The following is a 13,482-nucleotide window of genomic DNA, read 5'->3' as shown; positions in this document are numbered from 1 at the left end:
TGGTCAATATATCACAATACCTGACTACCTCCCCAACTGCCAAACTACAATCCTCCACTGAGTGCTCCGCGCCGACCGGTACATGACTTAGAGACACACACACACACACACACACACACACACACACACGCGCACACACACACACACACACACACACACACACACACACACGCACACATACAAAACAAAGATAAATAAAATGGTATCTACTTTCTTCTTAATCCCCTTTAAAGGTATTTTTAAGAGATACCTTGTGATATATACTGAATAAAACAAGTACAACAGGGAACACCTTATACGCACTGTCTGAATCAATTCACATTGATACATGTGCACATCAGTGTGTGTGTGTGTGTGTGTGTGTGTGTGTGTGTGTGTGTACATTTGTGTGAGTACAACAACTGAATAGATAAACAAGCTTTGTACAAATCCTAAATCAATGCAATACATTCCATTAGCATTTTAATGTTTAACTCTGAATTCAATGACACATTAATAATTGACTGATGTAAGCCTTAAGGTAAAGGAGGGGGGGGGGGGGGTGCGAGTGGAGAGAGAGCAGCAGCAACAACTGAGAAGACGATGTGGATGCAGAGCTACATGTAGAGGTAGTCTCGGGGGTTCGCACCATGCACCAGCTTACTCACAACCTGTCCTCGTTCCTCGGCCCTCAGGCTTACAGCTGCTGCCTTACACAGACAATCCTCCCGCTCCACAAGTTGCTATGGTGATAATAGACCTGAGATATATGAAGATTAAAATCTACTGAGTGTACAGGTATTTGAAGGAAAATGGGGGCCTTTTAATCTAAATAATGACAGAAAGTATAATGTTGATTTAAATCCTACAAATATCAGTGAGATAAGCAAATATGATTTGAAGTGTTAAATTGATCGGTTTAGTAATTGATAGATTAGTTAAAGATTTAAGTGATTTATTGTCATTTGTTTGGCTGCTTCTTTGAATGTGAATATTTGCTATTCCAATGCTAATCTGAAGCTGTTTTTACACAAGAACTAAAAGTTAGGAGAATCCGATCCTGACATTGGAGTTTCCCTGTCAAACGTACCACACAGTTGTAGATTATCAGTGTCAGATGGGTTCTCATCAACTGGAAATACATTAAGTATAGGTGAAGGGTGGCACCTAAAGCATGTAAGCCCTAATGATGACAGTTTTGTAAAATACAGAATATATATATGGCAGATATACGGTATATAACATGCAGTTGGTTAAAACGTCTTCCTGCGTAATGATTTACTCATAGTTTTTCTTTTTATATCTATTTATATCTGCACCTTATTTTTATTTTTTATATGTAAATACATGCTGCTGTTTTTATCCTGCACTATAACGAGCCAAATGCAACGAAATTTCGTTCTTATCTGCACTGTAAAGTACAAGTTTGAATGACAATAAAGAAAGTCTAAGTCTAAGTCTAATTTACAGTACGCTCAGCAATTCAAGGAAGAGTATTACTGTAAGCAGCATAACCCCATGTAAAGTTTCACCCATTGTGTACACCCTCAGTTGTATGCTTTGGATGATACAGGAAATGTTCCGTTGATTAGACAGACTTCACTGGGTCTGAAGGGGAAGTCGGTTTATTTAACAGACTCAGATAATTGTGTCCTAACATGCAGCCTCTCGGGGTCATGTCCTGACAAGTTCAGGAAAGGGGCTAATGATAGTAAACTTGGGGTTTGGACTGTTCTTTGGAAGAAACTAGCAATTTAAATTGGGCCAGAAAAAAAATATTGAGAACAAATATAATAGGTTGTTGCTAGCATGCCAACAAAATGTTAAGATAGCATCACGGCTTATGATTTAAACTAATTGACCAAAAACAAGAAAATGTCACAAAGAGTTTTTGCTGATGTTTGGCTCCAACAACAACAGCAATGAGGCTATAAGTAATGAAGCCATTTATAAAGTCATAAAAAAAAAAAATAAACGTACATGCTTGAATACTTTCCATCTGGGATTCATTGTTTTGTGCATGCCTCAAAAAGACACACAGACACACTCCCACGCATCTGTGCATGTGTGTCATGTTAAGGCTTTCTGGAGCATGAAATAAGCTTTCTGAGGGAACAGTGAAAAGGACAGTGGCTGATGTCCCCAGATATTTCTTAATTAAGTACACGCTATGCGCTCATCTTTAAAATCACAAATGTCACCTCAGCGCTTCTGGCTCTGCTTCCAGTCGGCTCTCTTGGTTATGGCTTTTAAGTTAAATGCTGTGTGAGTAATGGAGCACTTGGCCATACTCTTAATAAGATAGTGTGAGAGAAGGGCTCTGTAGCTATAGCGATGGGTCATTTATGATTTTGTTATCCCAAAGATAAACTCCAGAATTTAATTTTGTTCATGTCACTGTTGGAAATATAAAACTCAAGCTGGTAATCAACTGTCGAAACTCAGACTCCAAGAGTTTATTCTTTTCACAGGTAGAGAGATTCTCTTGTGCCCTCCTTTTCCCCTCCTTCTACCTGCTCTGCCTTTAAATCACACCTAGAGCCGTGTGTGTGTGTGTGTGTGTGTGTGTGCGCGTGTGTGTGTGTGTGTGCGTGTGCGTGTGCATGCATGATGTGCTCCAGACTGTGATGAGCCGAGGAGGCAGCTCGAAGATAAGACACATATCAGCACCCAGCACCTGCCTCTTCACTGTCTGACTACACAAGGCGATCACATGAAGAACCCCTCCCGTTGTCGCAGCAGAAATCCTAAAACTATGATGAGGAAATAAAGTGGAATGTGCACACTTTAGAGCTTTACCAAAGAATGGTTTTTCTCCCTGTGTGCGACAAAAATTATCCACATCAAACATATTTAAGTTGAAACAGAATTTCAATTTTTTTAAATCTTTTTCGTGACTTCAACGTTTGATCCCCGCTGAGGGAAGATGAGAGGAGGAAAATTGTGGCTTTGAAGATGAAAAGCCTAAAAAACAAACAATTTTGTCTGAAACATACAAGCCTTGGTACATTTGTTAGTGTGTAACAGAAAAACTGCAATAAGGGTGCTGACAGGTTCGCTTTCTTTTCTGATTTATACCAACAGCAACCTCCGTTGTTGAAAAATGAAGCCAATATGGAAGTGCAAAAAACTGCAGTTCCTTGAGTGTCGCCATGAAGCTGGCCTCAAAGGCAAAAAGAATCCCCATTAGACTCCATATCAAAAAGCCCTTTTTTCAGCAGAGATAAACATGTTTACAGCCAGTTTACAGTCAGAACCAGTTTCGGTCTCTATTCTCAATTCAGAATTTTGAACACATCCATTTTGATTATTTAATTATGCATGGATTTGCATAATAAGGGGCATGGCTGATTTGGCTGACAGATAGGCGCATTGTAGCTGATTGCCTTGAGGCAAGTCTTCACACTGGCTATATCCAGTTACTGACCTTAAACTGTTGGCCTTGTTCAAGTTTTGTTCATCGTTATTAAAAAAACTACCTGGATAACAATCTAGAGGTGCTAGATGGGCAACCAAGATATCGATTTGGCACACCTCAACTCCTCAGCTTTGCAACCTTCTCAAATTGCCAGAAGTTCGTTGCAGTCAGTATTTCCAGTATGACACCTGCCATTGTTGCGCTTCATAGTGCCTCTTCAGAAACCAACGGGTGACATCGCTTACATTACATCCCTCTTTTTTTTTGTTCAGTCCTTAATTTATAAGCCTGCTTATAAAGCCTGGTGCTACAATGACCTTGATTCCCAACACATGCTGCTCCTTTTATTTTATCTTTTCTGTTGTACTCGACCTTATTACCTTGGCTGCTTCATAAGCACATACGCTGATATTCCACTGTTTGTGCTCTATTTGGTTTGACTCAGTGAAGCAGCTTAATCAAGGCTTTGAATGTGTTTGTATACAGTATCACAACTCACAGCTGTTAATTATCTGGATGCAACCAGTCATTTCTTTGTCCAGAGCTCAGAGTTAAAAACCTTTGGCATACGCTCACATGCCTGCAGACAAACTCTGGCTCCAAAGGCTGTAATTCAATTCCCGTCAAAACTGTATTCCAAGCAGGATTTATTACATTTCTTCCCAATAAAACCAAGGTCATCGCCCCCCCCCCCCCCCCCCAAATCCCAGATTTCCCCGCTGTTTCTTTCTATCTTCTCTTCCGCAACCAAATACACGTAAACAGAAGCTGTATTGCACTAACCTCTCAGCGCCCCTGTCACAACACCACCACTTTGCAATCAGCGTTGCTTTCCCAAACTTCTCACACATGGCTGAGCACACCCTATCACATGACACTGAGGAGAGAAGACAGGCTATATGGCGATAAGCTGAGACAGAGCCAGGGGGCCATCAATGACAGAGGCCTCAGCAGCAAGTGAACACATTAGGCACATTCAAAACTCCTTTGTCGTTCACTTTAACAAAGATTTTAAATTTCACATTAAATGCCAGATGAGTTATTAGCTCATTCTTTTTATGAAGCCGTTGTGAATTGGGGTAGAAAAAGAAAAATGACATCCCTCAGTCAAAGAACTGCTTTTATAACTACACATTGACAAGCTGTACATAAAAGAGACCTATGCCTTTTTTTTTAAACAACGGACTCAAATTTCTTCTATTCTAGCTGTTCCACTTATGACACAGATATTCTCCAGTGCAGTACACCCCTCTCTTCTCAACAGAGGTTACTTTACTGATTGATCCTTCAAATAGTCCTGCAGAAGGCTTGATATGACACAACAGCCTGAGCATTACCTGCAATCTTCTTGATTATCTTCACATTCACATTGATTATCATGAGGTTCCCTCCCCCCTCATATCGCTCTGTGGTTGCTGAAAGTAGGCCACATCATTGATTGTAGCGCATTAACAGGGATAATAGTGCACAGTATCTGCCTGATTTATCTCAACTCATGGAGCCATTGCTCAGGGGGCCACCTATACCCACAACTGGATTAAACATCCATCCACAGGTACACTCAACACCAGGTACCATTGGTAAGATGGGGGACTAATGCAAATGTGTTGCAATGACCCCAACAAATTACAATAGGAGAAACAGCTAATATAGTAATGATGCCCATTTTATTAAAAAAAACACATGTAGTATGTATTACGGAAAGGTAGAACCCATAACAATAGATACAACCAAAGAGTCTCTATGTGGACCATGCACCCACACAGAATGTAATGCAGTTTTGTTGTTTTTGTGTGATATACTTGTTGTGAAAGTTGAATAACTTTGACTAGTTTGTTTGGTATGTATGTATCAGAACCAGATAGAGACAGGGACTCAAAAGCAGACTCACACTAAGGCTGAGTTCAGGAAAAGGCAGAGTTTAATATAGTCCAGGTCGATACACAGGAAGGCAAATCTTCAAGGCAAACAAATCCAAAGGGAGCAGGCAAAAGGCAAAAGAGTAATGCAGGCATGGTCAAAAATCACTTGAAATCTACTCGGGAAAAAGGCTGGAACAAGGTGACACACGGTAACACACTACAAACTGGCAACATGAGGGAGGAAACCCATGGATACATACACACAGACAATCAGGGGATAACGGCACACGGGTGAGCACAATCAGGGCAGGGAGGCTTAAGGCAGGAAAACATGAGGAGCAGTATCTGAAAGACAGAGACAAGGGAAAGTACAAAATAAAACAGGAACAGACAATAAGACTAAATAAATGAGTAAAAAACAAAACATGACACTAGGTAACTTTACGGATCCCGTCAGTATGTAAGTTTTAAGCCTGTAGCATGTAGCATCAGACTGTGCAGTTAACGTCTTAGCTCAAGGTTTATTTGTTTATTTGAAATAAGGAGATTAATAAACATAAAATTGTAAATATGCCAGATTGTAGCTATAGGCTTATTTCAATCTGTAGTCCATTGACAGGTGGAATTCATATAACATATAATCACAATGACAAGCAAACACCAAGTATTGACCAAACAACCACATAAACTGTACAAATAAGTTGACAGAGACACATTTCTAGAAGCATAAAAAGTGGGTAAGTAAAGTATGCGGTGAAGTAAAATCTTTGGTGAAGCTCATAGCTTTAACATCCATTAACTCTGCTGATAAGTGTTCTCAAATGTTTTTGGAGAGGCTAGACAGAGCGCTCGCAATACAAAATGTACATGATGGCAAACTGTACTGTGGTTCAAAGTGTTTTGTTGCTTTTAACCATCATAGGGAAGTTTCTTGCGTCTTTGCAATGCAATCGATTGATATCCAAAAGCAGGGTTTGAGCATCCTTACAAAAAAACTAACACAACATGAGTTATAAAATAGCTGCTAATTCTAGCTTCACTTAGCGGGGATCTCTGTCCCAGGGACTGCCGTGTCTCACCCTGGAGGCCTAACAACACGAAATCTCCAGTGTTGAGGAGGAAACACTAACCATCCCATATGCTAAGAGCCTAACACCAGAGTCTGCTTACGGAAATTATAGCTGGAAGGCCAACTGAGATCAGTAGCGTATGGAACAAGCCAAGCAATGTCCATATAGTTAGCCGCAATGCTATTCTATATTGACAAAAGAAACAATGGTTTCAAAACGAAACCACTTCATTCATTGTCTATACCTGTTTGAATCAGTGCATCTGACCTCATTTTTAGACTTGGATTGTAAAGTTTATAGCTTGCAGTGCTAATGCTGTAAAATGGCACAGTGGAAAGACAAAAGATTAAAGATTCGACCGGAAAAATGTGCAAGCTGACTCAGGGTTTTCTCTACTTATGTTTCAAATAAACCATCTTTAGGGGGCACTCCACCCTTCTCTCCATAAAACTTAGCAGGTCAAACTATTTTATGATAATGAAATTAATAATAAAAGTGCACATTTTATCAGTCTTGGCATGTGTGCCATTTTGCATCCCTAATTCTGCAGAATGATTAAAGCTAAAGCTTGTGGTTATAAGAAATTAATTTAGTGTACTCATTTACCCTTTATAAGATATCAAGGATCTGTTTTCCAAATATCGAAGCCCCATACTAATGCTTCCAAGCAAATTGCACATGACAATGACAACTGCAACTGCAAAGACATGCGTGCAGTCAGTGGTTCTGCTTCAAAGCAATAGTCAGGCTCTTTTAGATATGTGCACCATCACAGGCCACATATTCCTCTCTACTCTCCTTTGCCCAAGGTGCATTTAACGGATTAAAGCACCAAGAGCAGCCAAGCATATATTCATTTCCTGCACACTGAGGGTCTGAGCTGCACACAGCATATTATAGAGTGTCACAAAGTCCCTGGACCATCTCGTCAAATCGAAGACAGAAGATTAAAATCTTTAGAGCAGATACAATCTCCTTCATTAGTTGTGATGCAGCGGTGTTTGTTTGACACTCACATGGGAGAAAAGATAAAACAATGTATCAAAGCTTGATGGCCAAGAGACTGGGATGAAAGCAAAATGATAAAATTCCTCTCGACATCCCTTGGTGTTTGTGCATGGCGTGAATTTAAGCGAATAAATTATCATAAGATAGAAATAAAAACAACACAAACAGCTTTACTTATGTAACTTTGCCTTATCACAAAATTGGATCTGCCTCCACTAAATCTGTAATTAAAGAGAAGCTTTCAGGTATAATCAGATTGTTGAATGTTTGGGTTGTCAAATGTTTTTTCAATTATACAGGCGTTAAATCTTAAAGCTATTGTGAGGACTTTTGGGTTTGTGTTGATCTTGTTGCTGTCTGTGGACAAAATTGTAGCTCTTATCTTTCGGCAAATGTTGTCTGCTGCATGCACTCTTAGTTTTATCTAATGAAAAATCTTTTTGTCCTTCTTTTAGCAGTCAAACTTAGAAGTCTTTAAATATTTTAAATAAGAGCTGTTTTGGGCAGTGTGCTTTTAATCGCCTCCTCTGACACCCTGCCCTTGACAGCATGTATGAGCCAGCAACGATTTAATCTTGATCTGACTGCAGAGCCATTCTGTGACAAACACTGTGTTGACATACTGTATATCCCAATGGCATGGGCAAACATCTAAAGATAATGGAGGAAATGTGATTGCACTGGAAATATTGGCAAAGATTGTCAATGTAACCCCAGAGAACAGGTCCATCTTGTATCCTATGTGAAGTCAGTGTTCAGCATTACCAGTCAACATGCATCAGTGCAAATACTGAGAGTGATGCTTTTCAGACAGTCCATGGGGCAAAACACAAAAAAGGAGCTATACACACATAGCAGCAAACTTAACGAAAGATGTAAAAATCCATGCTATGACATTTGACCCATGTCCTCACACAATGGCAGGATCACAGAGTACAATTATAAAACTCTGGGAATTCAGAGAAGCACAAAATTGGCTTATCCATCATTCTCCTAAAAAGTAAATTTTTTGCTGTCAAAACTTCGGCTTCATGTCAGAGCAAAGTTGGATGGGTGTTATGGGGCACAGTGTATTTGGAGCCAAACATTTTGGAATATAATCTTAATGCAAGCAATCACTCCAGCAGACACACAAGCAGATCACTTCATTGGAAATACCAGCCTTGCTGCATATCGTCAAATTTGCAGCTTTATGTTGAAAATATCAGCCAGGCTTTACCCAGTGAGAAAACGTTCACATTTCAAACATAGGCGTGAAATATGGCCATGGGTGCTCAGGTAGAGAATCGTCATCCTTCTCTACCATAGCCATTATTACCACCACTAAATGAACTACCTGGTCTAAGTTGCTCTGCGTTCAATAACTGAGTAATGCGACGTACAGGTACAGCAACACCACTGAGACAAAACACACACAGAACTACATCAAAACAGTTGATTGTCTTTGGATCAGATTTTAGAAAAGACAAGAAAATTCATCAGTTGAGTTCATTGCAAAAGTAACGAGTATCAGGACCTTTCATAGAAATGTAGTGGAGTCAAAAGTACAATATATTTATTTCAAATGTAGTGGAGTAAAAGTAATATGTTTCCTCAAAGAATATTACTGTAATGAAGCACAGTACTTAAGTGAATTTAATTTGGTACTGTCCATCACTGAAAATAAGTGAGGCAAAAAACTAGAAAACATCAAAGAGAACAAAAGTCACACAACTGCTGCACAGTGATGGACTTTGGTCCAATCTGCGGCGGGGGACGAGTGGGTCCTGTCTGAACCCGAGCAGGCAGACAGTAGCACAGCAGCTCAGCAGGCCAGATAATTACACAGCCACTTGGTATTCTGTGCACAGCCACTAAAACATACCAGCACTAGATAAGTCGCCGGAAGAAGAGAGGGAGAGACAGGAGGGAAAGAAAGGGAGGCAGTGCTTCTACAGAAGCTTTTAGGCATGCCAGACTGAGACCACAGGGCGGCTGGGTTACAAATCAACCACTCACTGTCATCTGAGACTGCAGACACACAAAACCAACATTCTGCATTACAGGACCAGATCTTATATTTTATTCTGGGATGTATGAAGTTCAGAACGACTGAGATCACCGATTCCTGTCAATAGTCTCAGGCTGTGAAGAGGTCAAACTTCTGATTAATGGTGTGTTTAACTTATATGTTTAATAAAAGATATGTGCAGAACTGCTGGAATAAATGTTGACACAGCAAAGGAGATAAACATTCTTTCTTCAGCTTCTTCTGCAGAAGAATAGAGCGGGGCATGTGACTTCAATGCATGATGTCATTAAAACAAAGACAGAGTTTTTAAATGTGTCTGAGTCAGAAAAGTTTGTTTACAAGCATAACTGAATATTAGTCAGAAGAACCGTAGAATATATAAGGGGTGTGGGGGGGGGGGGGCTGCACACTGCTCAAGAAGACCAATTTATTGGTATACACAAATGGGCGGAGTTGGGAGGGTTGGTAGGACCAGGTGGGTGGGTGGGGAGAGGGAGGGTGATATCTCATGAGTTGCAGCAATAGGAGGGGGGGGGGGGGGAGCAGCCGTACTGTATTTGGTAGAGAATGAGTGCCACTCTGTGCCGCTCGGCTGTCAGGCGAGCTGCTGAGAGCTGCGTGCTTCACTGAAGGGTGACAGGAGAGAGACAGAGCCGCGCTGCTGCTGTCACGGCCACTCTGCCTCGTTGTTTTCAGCTGTGGGCATCCAGCTGGTGTGTATCCGACTGCTGGCTGGCTGGCTGGTGGATCCAAGTGGCTAAACATGCCATTTTCACTTTGTATGGGAAAACCAAAGGGAACTTTTAGCTCATGGTTTCTTTTTCAGAACACTGCATGAAGGAGGATTGGATTTATATTGTAAAGGTCCGGTGTATTGAAGCAGCCTTTGGTGACACTCACTTTACTTAAAGAGCCCATATTATGCCCTTTTTGGGGTTCGTATATTTAATCTATGTACCTACTTTTGTACGTTCACAATAGCTAAAGTTAAAAAAAAAGTGTCTGTTTTCATGTACTGCTCCTCCTTACTCCCTCTACGCTCTGAGTCCGTCAGCTGCACTCTGTTGAGCCCACACTGTTAGACCCCACGTGGGCCAAGTCTGCTCTGATTGGTCTGCCGATCCGCTCTGTCGTTATTGGTCAGTTGCTCAGCACGGTTCTCGGAAATGTCCCGCCTCTTTTACCATATTTGGAATGCAGCCACTGGTTCCGTCCGAGGGGAGCATAAACATTAGCACCTTAGCAGCTAACAGGAGGACGTAGGAGAAGCCGCGTTTCCGCGGACTTTTTTTTTTGCACATAGATGTGCCTAAACATGCACAGGACACTTGGAAAACACACTAAAGAGCATATAAAACCAGAAAAACCATAATATGGGACCTTTAAACTTCTGTCTTATCTACAGTAGTTATGCATCCTGAAAAGTTTGTTCTTGTGACTAACAGGAAATCTATCAGGAATGCAAGTCAGAGCAGCATACATCCTAACCGTGCAGATTCAGAGTCCTGCCAGGCCGGTTGGTAGACTTTAGGGAAGAGAATAATGCCATGCAGTCCTGACTCTCAGCTCCTGACTGATGAATCAAACGTAGTCAAGTGTAACGTCCCCAGCCTGAGAACATAGATTCAAAATAACCAGCCAGGGAAACTCCATCTCCCTGCTATCTGCGGAAGCTTACTGATCTGTGACGGCTGACTTTTCCCCGCACCGCTCTTTCACTTAGAAATATTCCTCATGGCTGGTTTCTGTGCTTTATATTTCATTTTCCATATTTCTGATTTACAGCACTGGGGCTCTGTTTAGATTTTAAGCATACTCTGGATTGCTGCTCCTTTTTAAACAACACTGAACTGTAATTAAAATATTAGCAGGTAAGAGCTACTGTATTGCACGCGCACACACACACACACACACACACACACACCAACACACAAGACAGTTTGTGTAGATATAAAATAGATTGGGAGTTAACACATGTAAGCACATTATTTAATAATTCCTTGTTTCAATAATTCAGCATTTTGTCAGCTTTGATCCTTTTCATTTCTTTTTAATGCATCTTAATTGTGCTAATAAGCAAAAATCCAACTGAGTTCATCTGGCAGAGTAGCTTAAATGTTGCATCTCATATACTCTATTTACCATCAGCAGACGACTAGTGTGCTGTTTCATTTATGGGTTAAAGTGGACCCGCGTGGAAGGTTAAGAAGATTGCATCTGTGATATTTGCCTAATCAAAGTGCTATGAAGCTGGAGCTCTACACCTATAGCCTACTCCACCTCCTTTAAATAAAACCTCTTCCTCATGCAGGAATTTTGATGCTATTTCAGTGGACTGGAAACATGGGACTATATAATGTTGCTTGAGCATGGAAAATATGCTTGATTTATAGTGAGCGACCTTTAAAAAAAACAGGCGTTTACAATACCGATCATGAAATGGTATGTGAGGCTTACATATAGTCTCTGCAGCTGGGAAGATAACTCTAATACAGTAAGTATGGATGCAATGCAGTGAAAAAAAGCATGACACTGTTTTGGCTTTCATTGGACAGCACCGTCATGTTTGCCTTAATATTTATGACCTCTACAGGGGTGCTGCAATCTCTGCACAGCATTAAAGTGTGCCCCCTGCCCTCTATAAAAGTGCTCTTTATTGCAGTGGAGTGAGGGAAAATCGCAACGAGCCATTACATGGATGAGCTGCATTTCTTAACCTCAGCCCACCTTTTTTATCAACCAGAATCCTGCTCAGTGACCCTCATAGAGCTTCACAGCTGAACATCTGTTTGCCTAACCTCCTCCAACCATCTCTCCTCTGCTTATCCATCACTGCTCGCTGTCACTCCTCTCCATATCTGTCTGTCCGGCTGAGTGCCAGCAAGAAGGCTGCGGTATTGATCTAAACTAAATGAAGCAGACTCAAGGTCTTTAAAGCAAATCTATGCTTTAACTGACTCTGGCTGAAGGAGAAACTTGCTGTCAGATAAACTTCGTCACAGTGAGACATGCTCTGTGCTGAGTGGTGGCCTGACGGTCAATGTTAATGGTGTAGCTCAGAAGAAGTGAACAGAATTCAAATCAAATCAAAACACCAGAAGAGAAACGGTTCACAGGGCTTGATGTAGGGCTAGATGTTTGGCGCTCAGGTCTCACACACACAAACAAACACACAAACACGCTCCTTATAGCTCAGGGACTGTGCCAATGATCAACAACAGCTGGCTCGCGGTGTCCTGTGGTGACCAAATTAGGCTGAAGGTATTTTATTACTGAGTCACCATGTGTTTTTGGGACTCAACAGTTAGATTTGTTTTCAGGGCTGCAGCCAACTCGCAATTATTTTCACTTTAAACTAATCTGCCAATAATTTTTGGAAAACTGATCAATTATTTAGAAAATATATCTTGTGAAAGTTTCTCCCATTTTACTTACTTTCAAACTCATATACTGTTCCGATAACGTCAAAGGGAAGGGCAAAGCATAATAAAGCCTGTCGTCTACCATTCATCTTCATTTGTCGAAGTGCTAAGGAAAACAGAGTGACTCAGCGAGGAAGGGGGAGGGGGGGGGGGGGGGACACACACTACATATATAGATGGAGATGGTCACGTTCCTCAGAGTTTTTTAATGTAGTTCCACCACGTTTCTGCAGAAGCCCAGAACGGACAAACCATTGGATTATTCAGACTGATACTTTCACAAAGCCACAGCTTCCACGTAAATCCAATTCTGGAGGGTTTTTTCTTTTTCTAGGTTTGCATTTGATGTTGTACTTTGGAGAGGACTGGGAAATTGTGTGCTGTATATACTCCCAAAGGTTATGAACTTCAGTGTGAAGAAGTCACGTACACTCCAAATCCCATTCACTTTTTCAGATCCTATTTCACCTCTATTGCTACCTCCTAGACAATAACACCTTTTGGAGAAACAATAACAAAAGAAATCTGGGCAGAAAATACATCATTATTTTGTGATAAAATGTTGTTTTGTCTTCATCAAAACTTTAAGTTATCGGCACGTTTGGCTTTCTTGATCTCAAAGAGTGATCAATTGGGTTTTATCCAGAGTCGGGTGTGTAGTGTGCTGTGATCATTTTAAGTGATCACTAGGTTATACATGGATGAGTGGGAT

At 40.9% G+C, this 13,482-nt stretch overlaps 1 protein-coding gene across 4 annotated transcripts in view; it reads left to right on the top strand.

Annotated features, from left to right (window-relative positions):
* The window catches only part of frmpd3 (FERM and PDZ domain containing 3), an 85,260-nt gene that overhangs the window by 48,756 nt on the left and 23,022 nt on the right, over nt 1–13,482 (top strand). The gene's annotated exons all lie outside the window — the stretch shown is intronic.

This window comes from Labrus bergylta, chromosome 9 (genome assembly GCF_963930695.1).
Source record: "Labrus bergylta chromosome 9, fLabBer1.1, whole genome shotgun sequence".
Classification (NCBI taxonomy): Eukaryota; Metazoa; Chordata; class Actinopteri; order Labriformes; family Labridae; genus Labrus; species Labrus bergylta.
This window is presented reverse-complemented; position numbering and strand designations above follow the sequence as displayed.